This window comes from Lissotriton helveticus, chromosome 10 (genome assembly GCF_964261635.1).
Source record: "Lissotriton helveticus chromosome 10, aLisHel1.1, whole genome shotgun sequence".
NCBI lineage: Eukaryota > Metazoa > Chordata > Amphibia > Caudata > Salamandridae > Lissotriton > Lissotriton helveticus.
This window is the reverse complement of record NC_136071.1, coordinates 59046348-59069673: the sequence shown is the minus strand read 5'-3', so window position 1 is coordinate 59069673 and position 23326 is coordinate 59046348.

Below are 23326 nucleotides of genomic sequence, written 5' to 3'. Positions count from 1 at the left end.
CCCACAACTCCACCCTCCAACTTCACCCTCCAACTCCAACTCCACCTTCCAACTCCAAATCCACCCTCCTTCTCCAAATCCACCCTCTAACTCAAAATCCACCCTCCAACTCTAACTCCACCCTCCAACTCTAACTCCACACTCCAACTCCGCCCTCCGACTCCACCCTCAAACTCCACCCTCCAACTCCACCCTCCAACTCCACCCTGCAACTCCAACTCCACCCTCCAACTCCAAATCCACCCTCCAACTCCAAATCAACCCTCCAAATCTCCTCCCTCCAACTCCAACTCCACCTTCCAACTCCAAATCCATCCTCAACTCCACCCTCCAACTCCACCCTCCAACTCCAACTCCACCCTCCACCTCCACCCTCCAACTCCAAATCCACCCTCCAACTCCAAATCTCCACCCTCCAACTCCAAATCCATCATCCAACTCCAAATCAATCAATCAATCAATCACAGCATTTATATAGCGCACTACTCACCCGGAGGGTCTCAAGGCGCTAGGGGAGGGGGGGTCCGCTACTGCTCGAACAGCCAGGTCTTGAGCTGCTTCCTGAAGGCGAGGTGGTCCTAGGTCAGGCGGAGGTGGGTCGGGAGGGAGTTCCAAGTCTTGGAGGCCATGTAGGAGAAGAACCTTCCCCCTCTGGTGGCTCTTCGGACGCGGGGGACGGTGGCAAGGGCGTGGCCGGTCGATCAAATCTGGCGTGTGGGAGCATAGAAGTTGAGGCGGCTGTTGAGGTATCCGGGGCCTTGGTTGTGTAGGGCTTTGTGTGCGTGGGTGAGGAGACGGAAGATGATTCTCTTGTTGACCGGGAGCCAGTGCAGGTCTCTCAGGTGTCCGGAGATGTGGCTGCGACGGGGGATGTCCAGGATGAGTCGTGCTGAGGCGTTCTGGATCCGCTGGAGTCTCTTCTGGAGTTGGCGGTGGTACCGGCGTAGAGGGAGTTGCCGTAGTCCAGACGGCTGGTGACGAGGGCCTGGGTGACCGTCTTCCTGGTCTCGGTGGGGATCCACCGGAAGATCTTACGTAGCATGCGCAGGATGTTGAAGCATGACGAGGAGACGGCGTTGATTTGTCTGGTCATGGAGAGGGAGGAGTCCAGGATGAAGCCCAGGTAGCGTGCGTGGTCTGTTGGGTTGGGTGCGCTGCCCAGGGCGGGGGGCCAACAGGAGGCGTCCCAGGCAGAGGGTGAAGATCCCAGGATGAGGACTTCCATCTTGTCCGAGTTCAGTTTCAGGCGACTGTTCATCATCCACTTGGCTACGTCTGTCATCCCTTCGTGTAGGTTGGCTCTGGCGGCGGTGGGGTCATTGGTGAGGGAGAGGATCAGCTGGGTGTCGTCGGCGTAGGAGATGATGTTGAGGTTGTGTTGGCGTGCGATGGCTGCGAGGGGGCTCATGTAGACGTTGAAGAGGGTTGGGATGAGCAAGGAGCCTTGAGGCTCCACCCTCCAACTTCAAATCCACCCTCCAACTCCAAATCTACCCTCCAACTCCACCCTCCAACTCCAAATCCACCCTCCAACTTCAAATCCACCCTCCAACTCCAAATCCACTCTCCAACTCCAACTCCACCCTCCAACTCCAACTCCACCCTCCAACTCCAACTCCACCCTCCAACTCCAAATCCACCCTCCCACTCCATCTCCATCCTCCAACTCCAACTCCACCCTCCAATTCCAAATCCACCCTCCAACTCCACCCTCCAACTCCAACTCCACCCTCCAACTCCAAATCCACCCTCCAACTCCACCCTGCAACTCCACCCTCCAACTCCACCCTCCAACCTCCAACTCCAAATCCACCCTCCCACTCCAACCTCCAACTCCAAATTCACCCTCTAACTCCAAATCCACCCTCCAACTCCAACTTCACCCTCCAACTCCAACTCCACCCTCCAACTCCAAATCCACCCTCCAACTCCACCCTGCAACTCCACCCTCCAACTCCAACCTCCAACTCCAACTCCACCCTCCACCTCCACCCTCCAACTCCAAATCCACCCTCCAACTCCACCGTGCAACTCCACCCTCCAACTCCAAATCCACCCTCCAACTCCACCGTGCAACTCCACCCTCCAACTCCACCCTCCAACTCCACAATCCAACTCTACCCTCCAACTCCAAATCCACCCTCCCACTCCAACTCCACCCTCCAACTTCAAATCCACCCTCCAACTCCAAATCCACCTTCCAACTCCAAATCCACCCTCCAACTCCACCCTCCAACTCCAAATCCACCCTCCAACTCCAAATCCATCCTCCAACTCCTCCCTCCAACTCCAAATCCACCCTCCAACTCCAAATCCACCCTCCAACTCCAAATCCACCTTTCAACTCCAAATCCACCCTCCAACTCCAACTCCACCCTCCAAATCTACCCTCCAACTCCACCCTCCAAATCCACCCTCCAACTCCAAATCCACCCTCCAACTCCAAATCCACCCTCCAACTTCAAATCCACCCTCCAACTCCAAATCCACACTCCAACTCCAAATCCACACTCCAACTCCACCCTCCAACTCCACCCTCCAAATCCACCCTCCAACTCCAAATCCACCTTTCAACTCCAAATCCACCCTCCAACTCCAACTCCACCCTCCAAATCTACCCTCCTATTCATCCCTCCAACTCCACCCTCCAACTCCACCCTCCAAATCCACCCTCCAAATCCACCCTCCAACTCTAAATCCACCCTCCAACTGCACCCACCAACTCTACCCTCCAAATCGCCCCTCCAACTCCAAATCCACCCTTCAACTCCAAATCCACCCTCTAACTCCAACTCCACCCTCCAACTCCAAATCCACCCTCCAACTCCACCCTCCAACTCCAAATCCACCTCACCTCCACCCTCCAACTCCAACCTCCAACTCCAACTCCACCCTCCACCTCCACCCTCCAACTCCAAATCAACCCTCCAACTCCACCGTTTAACTCCACCCTCCAACTCCAAATCCACCCTCCAACTCCACCGTGCAACTCCACCCTCCAACTCCACCCTCCAACTCCACAATCCAACTCTACCCTCCAACTCCAAATCCACCCTCCCACTCCAACTCCACCCTCCAACTTCAAATCCACCCTCCAACTCCAAATCCACCTTCCAACTCCAAATCCACCCTCCAACTACACCCTCCAACTCCAAATCCACCCTCCAACTCCAAATCCATCCTCCAACTCCTCCCTCCAACTCCAAATCCACCCTCCAACTCCAAATCCACTCTCCAACTCCAAATCCAACTTTCAACTCCAAATCCACCCTCCAACTCCAACTCCACCCTCCAAATCTACCCTCCAACTCCACCCTCAAACTCCACCCTCCAAATCCACCCTCCAACTCTAAATCCACCCTCCAACTCCACCCTCCAACTCCACCCTCCAAATCCACTCTCCAGCTCCAAATCCACCCTCCAACTCCAAATCCACACTCCAACTCCAAATCCACACTCCAACTCCACCCTCCAACTTCCAAATCCACCCTCAAACTCCAAATCCTCCTTTCAACTCCAAATCCACCCTCCAACTCCAACTCCACCCTCCAAATCTACCCTCCAATTCCACCCTCCAACTCCACCATCCAACTTCACCCTCCAAATCCACCCTCCAAATCCACCCTCCAACTCTAAATCCACCCTCCAACTCCACCCTCCAACTCCACCCTCCAAATCCGCCCTCCAACTCCAAATCCACCCTCCAACTCCAAATCCACACTCCAACTCCACCCTCCAAATTCACCCTCAAACTCCAAATCGCCCCTCCAACTCCAAATCCACCCTCCAACTTCAAATCCACCCTCCATCTCCAAATCCACCTTCCAACTCCAAATCCACCCTCCATCTACACCCTCCAACTCCAAATCCACCCTCCAACTCCAAATCCATCCTCCAACTCCTCCCTCCAACTCCAAATCCACCCTCCAACTCCAAATCCACTCTCCAACTCCAAATCCACCTTTCAACTCCAAATCCACCCTCCAACTCCAACTCCACCCTCCAAATCTACCCTCCAACTCCACCCTCAAACTCCACCCTCCAAATCCACCCTCCAACTCTAAATCCACCCTCCAACTCCACCCTCCAACTCCACCCTCCAAATCCACCCTCCAACTCCAAATCCACCCTCCAACTCCAAATCCACACTCCAACTCCAAATCCACACTCCAACTCCACCCTCCAACTTCCAAATCCACCCTCAAACTCCAAATCCTCCTTTCAACTACAAATCCACCCTCCAACTCCAAATCCACCCTTTCAAATCTACCCTCCAATTCCACCCTCCAACTCCACCATCCAACTCCACCCTCCAAATCCACCCTCCAAATCCACCCTCCAACTCTAAATCCACCCTCCAACTCTACCCTCCAACTCCACCCTCCAAATCCGCCCTCCAACTCCAAATCCACCCTCCAACTCCAAATCCACACTCCAACTCCACCCTCCAAATTCACCCTCCAACTCCAAATCGCCCCTCCAACTCCAAATCCACCCTTCAACTCCAAGTCCACCCTCTAACTCCAACTCCACCCTCCAACTCCAAATCCACCCTCCAACTCCACCCTCCAACTCCAAATCCACCCTCAACTCCACCCTCCAACTTCACCCTCCAACTCCAACTCCACCTTCCAACTCCAAATCCACCCTCCTTCTCCAAATCCACCCTCTAACTCAAAATCCACCCTCCAACTCTAACTCCACCCTCCAACTCTAACTCCACACTCCAACTCCGCCCTCCGACTCCACCCTCAAACTCCACCCTCCAACTCCACCCTCCAACTCCACCCTGCAACTCCAACTCCACCCTCCAACTCCAAATCCACCCTCCAACTCCAAATCAACCCTCCAAATCTCCTCCCTCCAACTCCAACTCCACCTTCCAACTCCAAATCCATCCTCAACTCCACCCTCCAACTCCACCCTCCAACTCCAACTCCACCCTCCACCTCCACCCTCCAACTCCAAATCCACCCTCCAACTCCAAATCTCCACCCTCCAACTCCAAATCCATCATCCAACTCCAAATCAATCAATCAATCAATCACAGCATTTATATAGCGCACTACTCACCCGGAGGGTCTCAAGGCGCTAGGGGAGGGGGGGTCCGCTACTGCTCGAACAGCCAGGTCTTGAGCTGCTTCCTGAAGGCGAGGTGGTCCTGGGTCAGGCGGAGGTGGGTCGGGAGGGAGTTCCAAGTCTTGGAGGCCATGTAGGAGAAGAACCTTCCCCCTCTGGTGGCTCTTCGGATGCGGGGGACGGTGGCAAGGGCGTGGCCGGTCGATCAAATCTGGCGTGTGGGAGCATAGAAGTTGAGGCGGCTGTTGAGGTATCCGGGGCCTTGGTTGTGTAGGGCTTTGTGTGCGTGGGTGAGGAGACGGAAGATGATTCTCTTGTTGACCGGGAGCCAGTGCAGGTCTCTCAGGTGTCCGGAGATGTGGCTGCGACGGGGGATGTCCAGGATGAGTCGTGCTGAGGCGTTCTGGATCCGCTGGAGTCTCTTCTGGAGTTGGCGGTGGTACCGGCGTAGAGGGAGTTGCCGTAGTCCAGACGGCTGGTGACGAGGGCCTGGGTGACCGTCTTCCTGGTCTCGGTGGGGATCCACCGGAAGATCTTACGTAGCATGCGCAGGATGTTGAAGCATGACGAGGAGACGGCGTTGATTTGTCTGGTCATGGAGAGGGAGGAGTCCAGGATGAAGCCCAGGTAGCGTGCGTGGTCTGTTGGGTTGGGTGCGCTGCCCAGGGCGGGGGGCCAACAGGAGGCGTCCCAGGCGGAGGGTGAAGATCCCAGGATGAGGACTTCCATCTTGTCCGAGTTCAGTTTCAGGCGACTGTTCATCATCCACTTGGCTACGTCTGTCATCCCTTCGTGTAGGTTGGCTCTGGCGGCGGTGGGGTCATTGGTGAGGGAGAGGATCAGCTGGGTGTCGTCGGCATAGGAGATGATGTTGAGGTTGTGTTGGCGTGCGATGGGTGCGAGGGGGCTCATGTAGACGTTGAAGAGGGTTGGGCTGAGCAAGGAGCCTTGAGGCTCCACCCTCCAACTTCAAATCCACCCTCCAACTCCAAATCTACCCTCCAACTCCACCCTCCAACTCCAAATCCACCCTCCAACTTCAAATCCACCCTCCAACTCCAAATCCACTCTCCAACTCCAACTCCACCCTCCAACTCCAACTCCACCCTCCAACTCCAACTCCACCCTCCAACTCCAAATCCACCCTCCCACTCCATCTCCATCCTCCAACTCCAACTCCACCCTCCAACTCCAAATCCACCCTCCAACTCCACCCTCCAACTCCAACTCCACCCTCCAACTCCAAATCCACCCTCCAACTCCACCCTGCAACTCCACCCTCCAACTCCACCCTCCAAACTCCAACTCCAAATCCACCCTCCCACTCCAACCTCCAACTCCAAATTCACCCTCTAACTCCAAATCCACCCTCCAACTCCAACTTCACCCTCCAACTCCAACTCCACCCTCCAACTCCAAATCCACCCTCCAACTCCACCCTGCAACTCCACCCTCCAACTCCAACCTCCAACTCCACCCTCCACCTCCACCCTCCAACTCCAAATCCACCCTCCAACTCCACCGTGCAACTCCACCCTCCAACTCCAAATCCACCCTCCAACTCCACCATGCAACTCCACCCTCCAACTCCACCCTCCAACTCCACAATCCAACTCTACCCTCCAACTCCAAATCCAACCTCCCACTCCAACTCCACCCTCCAACTTCAAATCCACCCTCCAACTCCAAATCCACATTCCAACTCCAAATCCACCCTCCAACTCCACCCTCCAAATCCAAATCCACCCTCCAACTCCAAATCCATCCTCCAACTCCTCCCTCCAACTCCAAATCCACCCTCCAACTCCAAATCCACCCTCCAACTCCAAATCCACCTTTCAACTCCAAATCCACCCTCCAACTCCAACTCCACCCTCCAAATCTACCCTCCAAATCTACCCTCCAACTCCACCCTCCAAATCCACCCTCCAACTCTAAATCCACCCTTCAACTCCACCCTCCAACTCCACCCTCCAAATCCACCCTCCAACTCCAAATCCACCCTCCAACTCCAAATCCACCCTCCAACTCCAAATCCACACTCCAACTCCAAATCCACACTCCAACTCCACCCTCCAACTCCACCCTCCAAATTCACCCTGCAACTCCAAATCCACCTTTCAACTCCAAATCCACCCTCCAACTCCAACTCCACCCTCCAAATCTACCCTCCAATTCCACCCTCCAACTCCACCCTCCAACTCCACCCTCCAAATCCACCCTCCAAATCCACCCTCCAACTCTAAATCCACCCTCCAACTCCACCCTCCAACTCTACCCTCCAAATCGCCCCTCCAACTCCAAATCCACCCTTCAACTCCAAATCTACCCTCTAACTCAAACTCCACCCTCCAACTCCAAATCCACCCACCAACTCCACCCTCCAACTCCAAATCCACCTCACCTCCACCCTCCAACTCCAACCTCCAACTCCAACTCCACCCTCCACCTCCACCCTCCAACTCCAAATCCACCCTCCAACTCCACCGTGCAACTCCACCCTCCAACTCCAAATCCACCCTCCAACTCCACAGTGCAACTCCACCCTCCAACTCCACCCTCCAACTCCACAATCCAACTCTACCCTCCAACTCCAAATCCACCCTCCCACTCCAACTCCACCCTCCAACTTCAAATCCACCCTCCGACTCCAAATCCACCTTCCAACTCCAAATCCACCTTCCAACTACACCCTCCAACTCCAAATCCACCCTCCAACTCCAAATCCATCCTCCAACTCCTCCCTCCAACTCCAAATCCACCCTCCAACTCCAAATCCACTCTCCAACTCCAAATCCACCTTTCAACTCCAAATCCACCCTCCAACTCCAACTCCACCCTCCAAATCTACCCTCCAACTCCACCCTCCAAATCCACCCTCCAACTCTAAATCCACCCTCCAACTCCACCCTCCAACTCCACCCTCCAAATCTACCCTCCAACTCCAAATCCACCCTCCAACTCCAAATCCACACTCCAACTCCAAATCCACACTCCAACTCCACCCTCCAACTCCACCCTCCAAATCCACCCTCAAACTCCAAATCCTCCTTTCAACTCCAAATCCACCCTCCAACTCCAACTCCACCCTCCAAATCTACCCTCCAATTCCACCCTCCAACTCCACCCTCCAACTCCACCCTCCAAATCCACCCTCCAAATCCACCCTCCAACTCTAAATCCACCCTCCAACTCCACCCTCGAACTCCACCCTCCAAATCCGCCCTCCAACTCCAAATCCACCCTCCAACTCCAAATCCACACTCCAACTCCACCCTCCAACTCCAAATTCACCCTCCAACTCCAAATCGCCCCTCCAACTCCAAATCCACCCTTCAACTCCAAGTCCACCCTCTAACTCCAACTCCACCCTCCAACTCCAAATCCACCCTCCAACTCCACCCTCCAACTCCAAATCCACCCTCAACTCCACCCTCCAACTCCACCCTCCAACTCCAACTCCACCCTCCAACTCCAACTTCACCCTCCAACTACAACTCCACCTTCCAACTCCAAATCCACCCTCCTTCTCCAAATCCACCCTCTAACTCAAAATCCACCCTCCAACTCTAACTCCACCCTCCAACTCTAACTCCACACTCCAACTCCGCCCTCCAACTCCACCCTCAAACTCCACCCTCCAACTCCACCCTCCAACTCCACCCTCCAACTCCACCCTGCAACTCCAACTCCACCCTCCAACTCCAAATCCACCCTCCAACTCCAAATCAACCCTCCAAATCTTCTCCCTCCAACTCCAACTCCACCCTCCAAATCCATCCTCAACTCCACCCTCCAACTCCACCCTCCAACTCCAAATCCACCCTCCAACTCCAAATCCACCCTCCAACTCCACCGTGCAATTCCACCCTGCAACTCCAAATCCACCCTCCAACTCCACCGTGCAACTCCACCCTCCAACTCCAGCCTCCAACTCCACAATCCAACTCTACCCTCCAACTCCAAATCCACCCTCCCACTCCAACTCCACCCTCCAACTTCAAATCCACCCTCCAACTCCAAATCCACCTTCCAACTCCAAATCCACCCTCCAACTACACCCTCCAACTCCAAATCCACCCTCCAACTCCAAATCCATCCTCCAACTCCTCCCTCCAACTCCAAATCCACCCTCTAACTCCAAATCCACCCTCCAACTCCAAATCCACCTTTCAACTCCAAATCCACCCTCCAACTCCAACTCCACCCTCCAAATCTACCCTCCAACTCCACCCTCCAACTCCACCCTCCAAATCCACCCTCCAACTCTAAATCCACCCTCCAACTCTACCCTCCAAATCTACCCTCCAAATCCACCCTCCAACTCCAAATCCACCCTCCAACTCCAAATCCACCCTCCAACTTCAAATCCACACTCCAACTCTAAATCCACCCTCCAACTCTACCCTCTAACTCCACCCTCCAAATCCACCCTCCAACTCCAAATCGCCCCTCCAACTTTAAATCCACCCTTCAACTCCAAATCCACCCTCTAACTCCAACTCCACCCTCCAACTCCAAATCCACCCTCCAACTCCACCCTCCAACTCCAAATCCACCCTCAACTCCACCCTCCAACTCCACCCTCCAACTCCACCCTCCAACTCCAACTTCACCCTCCAACTCCAACTCCACCTTCCAACTCCAAATCCACCCTCCTTCTCCAAATTCACCCTCTAACTCAAAATCCACCCTCCAACTCTAACTCCACCCTCCAACTCTAACTCCACACTCCAACTCCGCCCTCCAACTCCACCCTCAAACTCCACCCTTCAACTCCACCCTCCAACTCAACCCTGCAACTCCAACTCCACCCTGCAACTCCAAATCCACCCTCCAACTCCAAATCCACCCTCCAAATCTCCTCCCTCCAACTCCAACTCCACCCTCCAACTTCACGCTCCAACTCCACCCTCCAACTCCAAATCCACCCTCAACTCCACTTTCCAACTCCACCCTCCAACTCCAACTCCACCCTCCACCTCCAACTCCAAATCCACCCTCCAACTCCACCGTGCAACTCCACCCTCCAACTCCAAATCCACCCTCCAACTCCACCGTGCAACTCCACCCTCCAACTCCACCCTCCAACTCCACAATCCAACTCTACCCTCCAACTCCAAATCCACCCTCCCACTCCATCTCCACCCTCCAACTTAAAATCCACCCTCCAACTCCAAATCCACCTTCCAACTCCAAATCCACCCTCCAACTACACCCTCCAACTCCAAATCCACCCTCCAACTCCAAATCCATCCTCCAACTCCTCCCTCCGACTCCAAATCCACCCTCCAACTCCAAATCCACCCTCCAACTCCAAATCCACCTTTCAACTCCAAATCCACCCTCCAACTCCAACTCCACCCTCCAAATCTACCCTCCAACTCCACCCTCCAAACACACCCTCCAACCCTAAATCCATCCTCCAACTCCACCATCCAAATCCACCCTCCAACTCCAAATCCACCCTCCAACTTCAAATCCACCCTCCAACTCCAAATCCACACTCCAACTCCAAATCCACACTCCAACTCCACCCTCCAACTCCACCCTCCAAATCCACCCTCCAACTCCAAATCCACCTTTCAACTCCAAATCCACCCTCCAACTCCAACTCCACCCTCCAAATCTACCCTCCAATTCCACCCTCCAACTCCACCCTCCAACTCCACCCTCCAAATCCACCCTCCAAATCCACCCTCCAACTCCAAATCCACACTCCAACTCCACCCTCTAACTCCACCCTCCAAATCCACCCTCCAACTCCAAATCGCCCCTCCAACTTTAAATCCACCCTTCAACTCCAAATCCACCCTCTAACTCCAACTCCACCCTCCAATTCCAAATCCACCCTCCAACTCCACCCTCCAACTCCAAATCCACCCTCAACTCCACCCTCCAACTCCACCCTCCAACTCCACCCTCCAACTCCAACTTCACCCTCCAACTCCAACTCCACCTTCCAACTCCAAATACACCCTCCTTCTCCAAATCCACCCTCTAACTCAAAATCCACCCTAAAACTCTAACTCCACCCTCCAACTCTAACTCCACACTCCAACTCCACCCTCCAACTCCACCCTCAAACTCCACCCTTCAACTCCACCCTCCAACTCCACCCTGCAACTCCAACTCCACCCTGCAACTCCAAATCCACCCTCCAACTCCAAATCCACCCTCCAAATCTCCTCCCTCCAACTCCAACTCCACCCTCCAACTCCACCCTCCAACTACAACTCCACCCTCCACCTCCAACTCCAAATCCACCCTCCAACTCCACCGTGCAACTCCACCCTCCAACTCCAAATCCACCCTCCAACTCCACCGTGCAACTCCACCCTCCAACTCCACCCTCCAACTCCACAATCCAACTCTACCCTCCAACTCCAAATCCACCCTCCCACTCCATCTCCACCCTCCAACTTAAAATCCACCCTCCAACTCCAAATCCACCTTCCCACTCCAAATCCACCCTCCAACTACACCGTCCAACTCCAAATCCACCCTCCAACTCCAAATCCATCCTCCAACTCCTCCCTCCAACTCCAAATCCACCCTCCAACTCGAAATCCACCCTCCAACTCCAAATCCACCTTTCAACTCCAAATCCACCCTCCAACTCCACCCTCCCAACTCCCAATCAACCCCTCCCAATCTTCCCCCAACACCCAACTCCACCCTCCAACTCCAAATCCATCCTCAACTCCACCTCCAACTCACCCTCCAACTCCACTCCCACCCACACCTCCACCCTCCAAATCCACCCTCCAACTCCACCGTGCAACTCCACCCTGCAACTCCAATCCACCCTCCAACTCCACCGTGCAAACTCCACCCTCCAACTCCACCCTCCAACTCCACAATCCAACTCTACCCTCCAACTCCAAATCCACCCTCCCACTCCAACTCCACCCTCCAACTTCAATCCACCCTCCAACTCCAAATCCACCTACCAACTCCAAATCCCACCCTCCAACTCCAAATCCACCCTCCAACTCCAATCCATCCTCCAACTCCTCCCTCCAACTCCAAATCCACCCTCCAACTCCAAATCCACCCTCCAACTCCAAATCCACCTTTCAACTCCAAATCACCCTCCAACTCCAACTCCACCCTCCAAACTACCCTCCAACTCCACCCTCCAACTCCACCCTCCAACTCCACCCTCCAAATCCACCCTCCAACTCTAATCCACCTCCAACTCTACCCTCCAAATCTACCCTCCAAATCCACCCTCCAACTCCAAATCTACCCTCCAACCTCCAAATCCACCCTCCAACTCCAAATCCACACTCCAACTCCAAATCCACACTCCAACTCCACCCTCTAACTCCACCCTCCAAATCCACCCTCCAACTCCAAATCACCCCTCCAACTTTAAATCCACCCTTCAACTCCAAATCCACCCTCTAACTCCAACTCCACCCTCCAACTCCAAATCCACCCTCCAACTCCACCCTCCAACTCCAAATCCACCCTCAACTCCACCCTCCAACTCCACCCTCCAACTCCACCCTCCAACTCCAACTTCACCCTCCAACTCCAACTCCACCTTCCAACTCCAAATCCACCCTCCTTCTCCAAATTCGCCCTCTAACTTAAAATCCACCCTCCAACTCTAACTCCACCCTCCAACTCTAACTCCACACTCCAACTCCGCCCTCCAACTCCACCCTCAAACTCCACCCTTCAACTCCACCCTCCAACTCCACCCTGCAACTCCAACTCCACCCTGCAACTACAAATCCACCCTCCAACTCCAAATCCACCCTCCAAATCTCCTCCCTCCAACTCCAACTCCACCCTCCAACTCCACCCTCCAACTCCAAATCCACCCTCAACTCCACTTTCCAACTCCACCCTCCAACTCCAACTCCACCCTCCACCTCCAACTCCAAATCCACCCTCCAACTCCACCGTGCAACTCCACCCTCCAACTCCAAATCCACCCTCCAACTCCACCATGCAACTCCACCCTCCAACTCCACCCTCCAACTCCACAATCCAACTCTACCCTCCAACTCCAAATCCACCCTCCCACTCCATCTCCACCCTCCAACTTAAAATCCACCCTCCAACTCCAAATCCACCTTCCAACTCCAAATCCACCCTCCAACTACACCCTCCAACTCCAAATCCACCCTCCAACTCCAAATCCATCCTCCAACTCCTCCCTCCAACTCCAAATCCACCCTCCAACTCCAAATCCACCCTCCAACTCCAAATCCGCCTTTCAACTCCAAATCCACCCTCCAACTCCAACTCCACCCTCCAAACCTACCCTCCAACTCCACCCTCCAACTCAACCCTCCAAACCCACCCTCCAACTCCAACTCCACCATCCAACTCCACCCTCCAAATCCACCCTCCAACTCCAAATCCACCCTCCAACTCCAAATCCACCCTCCAACTCCAAATCCACACTCCAACTCCAAATCCACACTCCAACTCCACCCTCCAACTCCACCCTCCAAATCCACCCTCCAACTCCAAATCCACCTTTCAACTCCAAATCCACCCTCCAACTCCAACTCCACCCTCCAAATCTACCCTCCAATTCCACCCTCCAACTCCACCCTTCAACTCCACCCTCCAAATCCACCCTCCAAATCCACCCTCCAACTCTAAATCCACCCTCCAACTCCACCCTCTAACTCCACCCTCCAAATCCACCCTCCAACTCCAAATCCACCCTCCAACTCCAAATCCACACTCCAACTCCACCCTCCAACTCCAAATTCACCCTCCAACTCCAAATCGCCCCTCCAACTCCAAATCCACCCTTCAACTCCAAATCCACCCTCTAACTCCAACTCCACCCTCCAACTCCAAATCCACCCTCCAACTCCACCCTCCAACTCCAAATCCACCCTCAACTCCACCCTCCAACTCCACCCTCCAACTCCAACTCCACCCTCCAACTCCAACTTCACCCTCCAACTCCAACTCCACCTTCCAAATCCAAATCCACCCTCCTTCTCCAAATCCACCCTCTAACTCAAAATCCACCCTCCAACTCTAACTCCACCCTCCAACTCTAACTCCACACTCCAACTCCGCCCTCCAACTCCACCCTCCAACTCCACCCTCCAACTCTACCCTGCAACTCCAACTCCACCCTCCAACTCCAAATCCACCCTCCAACTCCAAATCCACCCTCCAACTCCAAATCCACCCTCCAAATCTCCTCCCTCCAACTCCAACTCCACCCTCCAACTCCAAATCCACCCTCCAAATCCTCCTCCAACTCCAAATCCACCCTCCAACTCCACCCTCCAACTCCAAATCCACCCCCAACTCCAAATCCACCCTCCAACTCCACCCTGCAACTCCACCCTCCAACTCCAACTCCACCCTCCAACTCCAAATCCACCCTCACACTCCAACTCCACCCTCCAACTCCAACTCCACCCTCCAACTCCAAATCCACCCTCCAACTCCACCCTGCAACTCCACCATCCAACTCCACCCTCCAACTCCACCCTCCAACTCCAAATCCACCCTCCCACTCCAACTCCACCCTCCAACTCCAAATCCACCCTCCAACTCCACCCTCCAAATCCACCCTCCATCTCCAAATCCACCCTCCAACTCCAACTCCAACTCCACCCTCCAACTCCAAATTCACCCTCCAACTCCAAATCCACCCTCCAACTTCAAATCCACCCTTCAACTCCAAATCCACCCTCCAACTCCAAATTCACCCTCCAACTCCACCCTCCAACTTCAAATCCACCCTCCAACTCAACCCTCCAACTCCAAATCTACCCTCCAACTCCACCCTCCAACTCCACCCTCCAACTCCACCCTCCAACTCCAACTCCACCCTCCAACTCCACCTTCCAACTCCAAATCCACCCTCCATGTCATGACCCCACTGGTATTCTGGTTCACACACTGTAATGTGTAACTAACAGCTTCATGTAACCTAGTATGTAACCTAGTATTCTTGTTTCACCATCTGCATTCACCAGATGGGCCTAGCTGTGTTGTCTAGGTTTGTTTCTTCTTTTAATTTTTGGAATAACATGACTGCATGCATATCAGGGGTTATATGTGAATGCTACTCATGGCTGCTTTAATAATGACACTCATCCTAAAAGTATGCATTAATCTTGTAATGCTCATTGACCCCTTTTAATAACTTTAGTTTGCCTCCTTGGTGTTTTTGCGCTGTTCGGGCTTTGAAAGACACTTCCACAAATGTGTCCAACTCCGGCCTCCGCGTCCTTCACCAGCTGCGGATTATTCTGGATCGCGGTTTGGTGCTGATGTTTCCCGTGGCTCTCATCTTCTCCACTGCCTGATTCTTCGAGTTGAAGGAAAGGTCAGGTATTTCTTTGACGTCAGTCGGGTAAGTCTTTGGACTTCTACACGATATTTGATGAAGTTTAATTTAACGTTTGGGAGCGCATTTAGATTCCAGATCTAGTCTAAGAAACGAAGGCAAATGACATTTCTCATAGAAACGAAGCCAAATGACATGTTCTCCTTATAATTTAACAGAGCGTAATGACTTTAAAAATGCACCTCAAACTTTGATCTTTTGCTAAGTAAATGAATGTAAACCTATGTTACAACATAATTTTGGTCTTGAAACATCGTGTGCATTACGGATGAATATAATCTCATTTGCATGACCTTTTCGATTAAGAGGCACTATTTAAATCTTGTGAATTTGTGGCAAAAAGACATTTTATGATTCCCAAGAGTGTATGGGATTCAAAGGTAGAATTGTACTCTTCTGATACTAGCTTGTGTATGATTCTTTTGATTCTTAGCTTATGTAGTTGATTAGATGCTAGTATTTATCTTCAGACATATTTCCTTATTTTGTGTACCTGAAATACAGTTCAGTTATTTTGTGTACCTGAAATTCAGTTCAGTTATTTTGTGTACCTGAAGTACAGTTCAGAATCATGATACTGTGGAAGAATGTTAATCCTATAATTCATAGGTCATGTTTTAAGCAGCACTCAGCAAAGAACTAAATCTGAGGAAAGATTTACAGAAAGTTTATAAGTCTGGGGTTCGTTGCAACTTCTGTCCTTTCAGATCTCCCTCCCCGCAGTACCCTCCCTTCCCCTCCCCTCATCTGGCCATCCTGATACTCTGTATAATTTGAATTCAGAGTCGGGGCTGCCTGAAGGTGGGCTTTTTGAGGGTACTGCTCCAGAGGAACCTGAACCTTGACAGAATAATCCGCCCACGGATTACCGTTCCTCCTGAGCAGTACCGGAAAAATGGCTTCTTTAGAAAATATATGTAAACTCTTAGGAGAAATGCAAAAGGAGATCACAGCTTCTAGGGCTGAAACAGCTGCTTTGGCCAGTCAGGTTGCTCAACTGCAGACGCAACGCCATTCTGATACGGCACATCTTCCTGGAACTCAACCTTCAGTGAATATTCCTTCCACGCCAGCTGTTTCTGTGAGAGTTCCTCAAACTGTGCCTTTAGCTTCCCCAGACGGATATTCTGGAGAACCCAACAAGTTCCAAACCTTCATAACTCAAGTTCAGTTACATTTTATGGTTAGGCCAACTGCCTTCTCTAATGCGCAATCTAGAATTGCCTTTTTTATTTCATATTTAAGTGTAGATGCTGCAATGTGGGCAATCCCTTTGGTGAATAGCGATGATACTCTGTTATATGACTGGTGAGCCTTCAAAAGAGAATTTGAAAAGGTTTTTGACAGAAGAACCATCACTGGATCTGCTGTTCGAGAACTATTAGAATTACGTCAAGGGAATAAAGATCTGGTTCATTATTTAACCCAGTTTAATAGACTCTCAACTGAAACACAATGGCCAGAAGATAAGAAAGCAGCCCTGTTTTACCAAGGGTTGCGAGATGACTTAAAAGATTTAATTGCACCCATTGATCCTCAACCCACTAATTGTGAGGACCTGATTGCTTTAACATTACGATTGGATCATAGAATGGCAAATCGAAAAGGTGAGAGACGAAGACCAGAGTTTCGAGTTTTCTCTAGAACAAAAGAACGAAGCATAGCCGTACATCAAGACACCGTAGAGCCTATGGACATTGGAGGAGTTAGGAAGCCCCCAACTCAAGAAGAGAAAGATCAACGTCGAAAAGACGGCCAATGTTTGTACTGTGGTAAGAAAGGACATTTTGTACGGGAATGTCATAATAAACCAAAAGGAATCTGAGGCATTCAGGCTGGAAAAGACTCAGAGAAAAATCAGGGAAACTAAAAAGCTCGGGAAAAGAACAGGAGTGTTTCTCAAGAAATTTACGTCAATCTCCTGAACAGTATTTGGCCAACACAGTTCAAAATGAGTACCTCATTTATCTATGAATGTTCTGTTTGAAGTTGAGAGTATCCATGGAACTCTCATGGTAATGGTGGATTCCGGAGCTACCGGAAATTTGATTGATTCCAACTTGTGTCATAAATTAACCATTCCCACACTAGTGAAGGCTCAACCAGAAAACGTTCGTGCTGTTGATGGGACATTATTGACATCCGGACCTATTACTCGAGCAACAGTTTCTATTAAAATGACTTGCTGTTTACAAGATCTTTGTCATTCGGAATATATTAGTTTTGATCTTATAGATGCACCACAATTTGGAATAATTCTGGGCATGCCGTGGTTGACTCTACACAATCCGCTAATTGATTGGAGTAAAAGAACCATAGCCTTTACCTCAGAATGGTGTAAACACGTTTGTTTACAAAAAGAAACACCATTACAAACCTCAGGATCAACATTTTTATCCAACAGAAGTTCTCTACCACCTTCTGAGCAAAGAATTGCTACTGCAGCAGAACAAAATACTGTTTTACCTGTAATTTATTAACCTTTTCGGGACGTATTTAGTGAAAGCCAAGCTGAAACTCTGCCACCACATCGCACCCATGATTGTGAAATAGATCTAATTCCAGGAACCAAAGTCCTGTGTTGTCGTATATATGCTTTAACAGAGAAAGAAAACTCCTATTTAAGAGAGTACTTGGATAAGTACTTACAGAACGGTTTCATACGACCCTCCAAGTCTCCAGCAGCCTCTCCTCTCTTCTTCATTCTGAAGAGTAATGGTGAATTGCGCACATGCATTGACTATAGAGCCTTGAATAACATCACTGTAAAGAACCGTTATCCTCTGCCCTTAATTTCGGTACTGTTAGATCAAGTACGCGCAGCCACAATTTATACGAAACTTAACCTAAAAGGAGCATACCATCTCGTCCGAATAAGAGCTGGGAATGAATGGAATGCTGCTTTTCGAACTCGTTATGGTTTCTTTGAATATTGTGTCATGCCGTTTGGGCTTTGTAATGCCCCAGCGGCTTTTCAATTTTTTGTAAATGACGTGCTAAAAGAATTTTTGGACCGTTTTGTCATCGTTTATATCGATGATATTTTGATCTATTCTACTTCACAATCTGAATATCAAAATCATGTAAAGACAATTTTAAGTACCTTACAAAGCAATGGTTTATTTTGTAAATTAACCAAATGCGAATTTCATACAACTAAGGTGGAATTCTTGGGATTTATTTTGACTCCAAAAGGCATCACAATGGCAGATAGAAAAATTCAAGCCATTCAAGAATGGCCACCTCCTAAATGTGTTAAAGACAATCAGCGGTTCCTAGGTTTCGCTAATTTTTACAGACGCTTTATTCACCATTTTTCCACCTTGGCTAGTCCATTAACCAAATTGCTTCAAAAGAAAGTAACCTTTCATTGGAATCCAGAAGCAGAAGAAGCTTTCGAGTTACTAAAAAAGGCCTTTACACGGGCTCCAGTTCTCCAACATCCGGACACAAGTCAACCCTTTATCGCAGAAGCGATGTTTCTGAAACCGCGATTGGAGATATTCTTTCTCAACGAAATCAAGAATCTCACGAACTTCACCCTGTGGCATATCTATCCAAAAAGTACCTTCCAGCAGAAGCCAATTATACCGTGGCAGAAAAAGAACTATTAGCCATCCGATCAGCATTCAAAGAATGGCGTCACCACCTATTGGGGGCTAAATTTCCTTTAACAGTATTCACTGATCATCAGAATTTACAGTTCTTACGATGTGCGAAAGCCTTATCCCCAAGACAGCTTCGTTGGACACTCTTTTTTGCCGAGTTCAATTTCATAATCACATTTCGTCCAGGAAGTGCAAATACGAAAGCTGATACTCTTTCGCGTTTCAAGGAAGAAGATTCTGATAAACCCAAAACTCGACAAGCAGTACCTATGATTGACTCTAGTCATATTATTGGAGCAACAAAAACTTCACAGTTTTTGGAAAACATTCAAAGACAAATGCCTCTAAAGAACTTACTTCTTTGGGTAAAACAAAGACCTGGAAGAACGATTAAAGATAATCTTCCCTTTCAAAACAAAAGATTATATCTACCTTCCAAATCGGCACGTCAACAAGTATTGCGTTGGTGTCACGACAACTCCTTAGCTGGACCCCCTGGTCAAAGTAAAACTATAGAACTTGTCCAACGAAATTTTTGGTGGCCACATTGGAAACAAGACTCAGTTTCTTATGTTAAAAACTGTGAAGTATGTGCAAGAGCTAAATCTGATCATACAAAAAAGACCGGATATCTTTTGCCGTTACCTACTCCTCAAGGATTGTGGGAAGACATTTCTTTGGACTTCATCACTGATCTTCCAAAAGACCAAGGGAATACTGCAATCCTAGTGATAGTAGATAGATTATCCAAAATGGCTCATTTCATACCCTGTCCTAGTTTACCAACTACATCTGAGGTAGTCTCACTTTTGTTAAAACATGTTGTCAAACTACACGGACTTCCAAAATCTATTACTTCGGATCGCAGAACTCAGTTCACCTCACGACTTTGGAAGGCTTGGTGTTCAGCTCTTCGTATTCAGAGCAACCTGTCGATCAGCTTCCATCCAGAATCGGATGGTCAAACTGAACGAGTGAGCCAAATCCTCAAAACTTACTTGCGCTGTTATTTATCAAAGACACAAGATTCATGGGTGGATCTGTTATGGGAAGCAGAATTTGCTTACAATAACTTATTTCATTCCTCCACCAAAATGTCTCAGTTTTTTGCTAAGCATGGTTATCATCCCCGTTTTTTGCCATGTGATACATCAAGATCTAAAGAGCTTCTACCAGCAGTAGCTTCTAAATTAAAAAATATGACTCAAGTACTACGAACCCTAAGAGCAAATGTCATGAAAGCAAAGACACAGTACAAACAATATGCCGATCGAAAAGGAATCCAGCCCCAGTCTTTCAGCCTGGAGACAGGGTATGGTTATCTAGCAGGAACTTGAGATTCCGAAATAAATACAAGTTCCATCCTCGTTTCATTGGACAATTTGAGATATGTAAACAAATAAACCCAGTGGCATATAAATTAAAATTGCCCAATACAATGTCAATTCACCCAGTATTTCATACTTCTTTGCTAAAAAGGCCAATCAAAGGACTTCTTTTAAGCCACCTCCCGTTTTGGTAGGGGATCAAGAAGAATACGAGGTACAAAGAATTTTAGATAGCAAACGAAAGAGAGGAAAACTTTGGTATTTAATTTCGTGGAAATGATACGGACCTGAGGAAAATTCTTGGGAACCAAGTGATTCAGTACATGCTCCACGTCTCTTGCAACACTTCCACAGACTGCATCCCAATGCCCCCGTTTGATGGGGGGAGTCTATTTTTGGTGGGGAAGACTGTCATGACCCCACCGGTATTCTGGTTCACGCACTGTAATGTGTAACTAACAGCTTCATGTAACCTAGTATGTAACCTAGTATTCTTTTTTAACCTTTGCATTCACCAGATGGGCCTAGCTGTGTTGTCTAGGTTTGTTTCTTCTTTTAATCTTTGGAATAACTTGACTGCATGCATATCAGGGTTTATATGTGAAGGCTACTCATGGCTGCTTTAATAATGACACTCATCCTAAAAGTATGCATCAATCTTGTAATGCTCATTGACCCCTTTTAATAACTTTAGTTTGCCTCCTTGGTGTTTTTGCGCTGTTCGTGCTTTGAAAGTCACTTCCACAAATGTGTCCAACTCCGGCCTGCGTTTCCTGCTCAGCGCGTATAAAACGAAGCCGCGCCCTTCACCAGCTGCGGATTATTCTGGATCGCGGTTTGGTGCTGATGTTTCCCGTGGCTCTCATCTTCTCCGCTGCCTGATTCTTCGAGTTGAAGGAAAGGTCAGGTATTTCTTTGTCGTCAGTCGGGTAAGTCTTTGGACTTCTACACGATATTTGACGAAGTTTTAACGTTTGGGAGCGCATTTAGATTCCGGATCTAGTCTAAGAAACGGAGGCAAATGACATTTCTCATAGAAACGAAGCCAAATGACATGTTCTCCTTATAATTTAACAGAGCGTAATGACTTTAAAAATGCACCTTAAACTTTGATCTTTTGCTAAGTGAATGAATGTAAACCTATGTTACAACATAATTTTGGTCTTGAAACATTGTGTGCATTACGGATGAATATAATCTCATTTGCATGACCTTTTGATTAAGAGGCACTATTTAAATCTTTTGAATTTGTGGCAAAAATACATTTTATGATTCCCAAAAGTGTATGGGATTCAAAGGTAGAATTGTACTCTTCTGATAGTAGCTTGTGCATGACTCTTCTGATACTTAGCTTATGTAGTTGATTAGGTGCTAGTATTTATCTTCAGACATATTTCCTTAATACAGTTCACTTATTTTGTGTACCTGAAATACAGTTCAGTTATTTTGTGTACCTGAAGTACAGTTCAGAATCATGAAACTGTAGAAGAATGTTAATCCTATAATTCATAGGTCATGTTCTAAGCAGCACTCAGCAAAGAACTAAATCTGAGGAAAGATTTACAGAAAGTGTATAAGTCTTGGGTTTGTTGCAACTTCTGTCCTTTCAGATCTCCCTCCCCGCAGTACCCTCCCTTCCCCTCCCCTCATCTGGCCATCCTGATACTCTGTATAATTTGCATTCAGAGTCGGGGCTGCCTGAAGGTGGGCTTTTTGAGGGTACTGCTCCCGAGGAACCTGAACCTTGACACTCCAGCTCCAAATCCACCCTCCAACTCCAAATCCACCCTCCAACTCTAACTCCACCCTCCAACTCTAACTCCACCCTGTAACTCCTCCCTCCAACTCCACCCTCCAACTCCAACTCCAACTCCACCCTCCACCCTCCACCCTCCAACTCCAAATCCACCCTCCAACTCCAAATCCACCCTCCAACTCCAACTCCACCCTCCAACTCCAACTCCACCCTCCAACTCCACCCTCCAAGTCCACCCCCCAACTCCAACTCCAACTCCACCCTCCAACTCCAACTCCACCCTCCCACTCCAACTCCACCCTCCAACTCCAAATCCACCCTCCAACTAAACCCTGCAACTCCACCCTCCAACTCCACCCTCCAACTCCACCCTCCAACTCTAAATCCACCCTCCCACTCCAACTCCAGCCACCAACTCCAAATCCACCGTCCAACTCCAAATCCACTCTCCAACTCCACCCTGCAACTCCACCCTCCAACTCCACCCTCCAACTCCACCCTCCAACTCCTCCCTCCAACTCCACCCTCCAACTCCACCCTCCTATTCCACCCTCCAATCCAACTCCACTCTCCAACTCCACCCTCCAACTCATTCCTCCAACTCCAACTCTACCCTCCAACTCCACCCTCCAACTCCAACTCCACCCTCCAACTCCAACTCCAGCTCCAACTCCACCCTCCAACTCCAACTCTACCCTTCAACTCCAACTCCACCCTCCAACACCAACTTCACCCTCCAAATCCACCCTCCAACTCCACCCTCCAACTCCAACCTCCAACTCCACCCTCCAACTCCACCCTCCAACTCCACCCTCCAACTCCAAATTCACCCTACAACTCCAACTCCACCCTCGAACTCCAACTCCACCCTCCAACTCCACCCTCCAACACTCAGGAACACCACCACATCACTCGGGGACACCACCACATCACTCGGGGACACCACCAAATCACTCGGGCACACCACCACATCACTCGGGGACACCACCACATCACTCGGGGACACCACCATATCACCCGGGGACACCACCATGGGAACACCACCACATCAGTCTGGGACACCACCACATCACTCTCATACACCACCACATCACTCTAATACATCACCACATCACTCGGCCCAACCACATCATCAGTCAGCACCACAACAGCACTGTCCTTGCTTGCTACCAACAAGCATTGCCATAGCCAATAGGACTCGCATTAG